This window comes from Coenobita brevimanus, chromosome 98 (assembly GCF_032717465.1).
Source record: "Coenobita brevimanus isolate Jiangsu-jjx chromosome 98, ASM3271746v2, whole genome shotgun sequence".
In the NCBI taxonomy this organism is placed as follows: Eukaryota; Metazoa; Arthropoda; class Malacostraca; order Decapoda; family Coenobitidae; genus Coenobita; species Coenobita brevimanus.
The window spans coordinates 28,267,538-28,271,293 of NC_137051.1; the positions used below are offsets into that span (position 1 = coordinate 28,267,538).

A 3,756-nucleotide genomic window follows, 5' to 3' on the forward strand; every position below is an offset into this window, starting at 1 on the left:
CAAATGACATACTAAACTTAGAGGAATATAATATATGGAGAAGAGATAGAAACTTAAAAAAAGGAGGAGGAATTATAATAATAACTAAGAAAAATCTAAAAGTCAAAGAAACAGAACTAGATATACCCTCACAAGTAGAACTGATTGCAGTAGAGATCAACACATCTGAAGGGAAAGTAATTGTAGCCAATTTGTACATCCCACCCAGATCAAACACATGAGAAAGAGACGAATATGAGGACCTGGCAGAGAGTACAATTCAGAGTTTAAGAGCATTACTACATAAAATGGAAGAGAAATCGGAAAGAATTATACTAACTGGAGATTTTAATACAAATATAAATTGGAATACTCTAGATATAATAAGCCAAGAAAGCTGTTGGGGCCAAAAGCTCCTGGATCTCGTGCAGGAGTTTTTCCTAACGCAACATGTGAGGCAAACCACCAGAAAAAGAGGACTCGATGTACCTTCAGTGCTAGATCTCATATTTACTAGGCAAGAAAATGATATTGACAGTTTAATATATCACCCTCCACTCGACAAAAGCGACCATGCAGTACTAAATTGCAACTTCAGGATAGCATATGACATAGTTAACAGCAATGAAAGTTACAAAAAGAGACTAAACTATAAAAAGGGAAATTATCATGACCTAAAGAAGTATTTACCACGTTGAGTACACCGCTTCCCGTCCGATCAGCGAAGTTAAGCAACGTTGGGTCTGGTTAGTACTTAGATGGGTGACCGCCTGGGAACACCAGATGCTGTTGGCATCCCTACGTGTCAAGTGGGGTTGGTGGAGGATTAGTGCCCCTCCCTGTAAAACAATGAACTCTAAGCCGTTGGCACCCCGTTTGGGATACATGGCGTCTGGCAATGAATGAATGAATGATTGGGAAAATGAACATAGAGGACAAGATTTAAATGCCGTATATAAAAAAATCTGTGGATTTTATGAAATAGGAGTCCAGAAGTACATCCCACAGCACAAAGAAGCAGAAAAGAAAATAGAGAAATGGTTCAATACAAAATGTAAAAAATCAAAAGAAAGAAGAGATTTGTTGTGGAATAGATACAGAAGACACAATAGTGAAGGGGCATATAATAATTACAAACAGGCAAGAAACGATTATACAAGAATAAGGAGGGAAGCCCAAAAACAGTTAGAGGAGGATATCATAAATAAAAGTATTGATAAGTATTGATCAACCGAAGCTATTTTACTGCTGCATCAGAAGCAAAACCAAAGTAAAAGATAAAATACAATCCATTACGGACGAGGGAATCACCTATACACAAGAGAAAGATATTTGTGAAGCACTAAATAAGAATTTCCAATCAGTTTTTACAGAAGAAAAAAATTTTGAGAGGGACTATGTGGAACAAGCATGCTCACACATACTACCAGATATACAAATATCAGAAAAAGTAATACAGGAGGTGTTAAGTAAATTAGACAGAGGAAAAGCAAATGGTCCTAATGAAATTTCATGTTGGGTGCTACGAGAAAGTGAAAAGGAGTTATGTAAACCATTATTTTTAATTTTCAAGAAATCTTTGAATCAAGGTAAACTACCTGATATTTGGAAGAAAGCAAATATTGTCCCCTTATTCAAGAAAGGGAATAGACAAAATCCACTTAACTACCGACCAGTATCACTGACCAGTGTTGTAAGCAAGGTATTAGAAAAGCTTATAAGAAAAGCTTGGGTAAATCATCTAGAAGAACACAATATGATAACAGAAAGACAGTTTGGTTTCAGAAAAGGAAAATCATGTGTTACTAATCTGTTGATCTACTATGACAGAGTAACTGACACAATACAGGAAAGAGAAGGATGGGTGGACAGTATCTATTTAGATTTCAAGAAAGCATTTGACACAGTACCACACCAAAGACTTTTATGGAAACTGTACCATCAAGGAGGAATTCGAGGAAAACTATTTTGTTGGATGCAAGATTTTCTCATAAAAACAGAAATGAGAACAGTACTAAGGGGAAATTACACATCATGGAAAGAAGTGACTAGTGGAGTACCACTGGGCTCAGTGCTGGCACCAATCATGTTTTTAGTGTATATAAATGATATAGACAGTAACACTGGAAATGAAAGCTATCTAAATGTTTGCAGACGATCCAAAAATACAAAGGAGAATTACTAGCACAGACTCTTGTAAAGAACTACAAGAAGAATTAAATAAACTTCATGAATGGAGTAATACATGGCAAATGGAATTCAATGTGGACAAGTGTCATGTAATCAAGTTTGGTAAAAGTGGAAAAAGACCTGATTGGGATTATACGTTAGGAAATAAAACCCTACACACGTCAGAAAGAGAGAAGGACCTAGGTGTGATTATCAGTAACAGACTATCTCCGGCTGACCACATCAGTGAGAAGGTACGGAACATGTATACACATACATAAATGAAGACATGCTAAGAAGGATAATAACATCATTCATCAGACCAACCCTGGAGTATGCATCAGTAGTCTGGAGTCCTCATCTCAAAAGACACATAGACAAGATTGGAAAAGTTCAAAGGGCCGCAACAAGATGGATACCAAGCTTAAGGGATCTAAGCTACGAAGAAAGACTAAATAAACTGAATCTACCAACACTACAGGAGAGAAGAAAAAGAGGTGACATGATAATGCTCTATAAATGCATATCAGGGAAGGAGAAAATAGACATAAATGATTACTTAACATATGGGGAAGCATCAGCAAGAGGACCCTGCAAAAAACTGCATAAGAAGAGAGGTGATAAAGACGTAAAGAAATTCAGTTTCCCAAACAGAGCAATTGATCAGTGGAATGCACTACCGAATGAAATAGTGTGTGCCAAAACAATTCACAAATTTAAGGATATGTACGTTAAATATGGTTTAAGACACGGGACAGTACGAGCTTGACTCATTCCTGTAAAGATACAATTAGGTAAGAACAATTAGGTAAGAACTAGTAGCACACCACCACACCACATCAGATAATTCATATTGCACACACCACCACACCACATCAGATATACCACATTGCACAGACCACCACACTACATCAGATATACCACACCACACACACCACCACAGTATCACCATAATGGCATCATTTACCTGTTTTTCCTGAACATGGGAGGGAAGAGAATCAAGGTACTCTTAAAATTTTACTTGGTTGTGTTTTTATTTGACCCGAGAATTCAAAATGTCAAATGTGTCTAGACCATCTTATAAACTTTGTAAGGCCTCGTTTTTAAATTAACCTACACAAATACCGTAACTATATATATATATATATATATATATATATATATATATATATATATATATATATATATATATATATATATATATATATATATTGGCAATCATATCTTCAGTCAGTTATTGTAACCCTTATTGCTAATAATGGCTGCACTTTGACAGCTAGTCAGCTGCAAGGTTACCTTTTAGACTTGGTAAGTTGAATTGCTGACATTAATATTATCTCTGCCACAAAGATAAATCCACCTTTTTTTCAATTCCTCATCCTTTGGGAAACGATATAAATGTGTACCTCCATCTTCCTTATTTTTACGATGCGAGGATGTGCGCCTGTAAACTGCACAGCACACCATTAGCCTAGCTTGGAGTGAAAATTCAGGAGCTGAGGATCTTCACCCGAGCGGAGTCCAACTGATCGCCTTAACCCTACTGGAGTGGCGGGCTCAGGTGCCGCGTGACGTCATGCATGGAGTGGTCCCATTTTTAGCCAGAAA

The 3,756-nt window shown here is 36.8% G+C and overlaps 1 pseudogene; it reads left to right on the forward strand.

The window, feature by feature from the left end:
* The first annotated feature begins 657 nt into the window (after positions 1-657).
* LOC145414283 (5S ribosomal RNA) lies at positions 658-771 on the forward strand (annotated as a pseudogene).
* Positions 772-3,756: the final 2,985 nt, after the last annotated feature.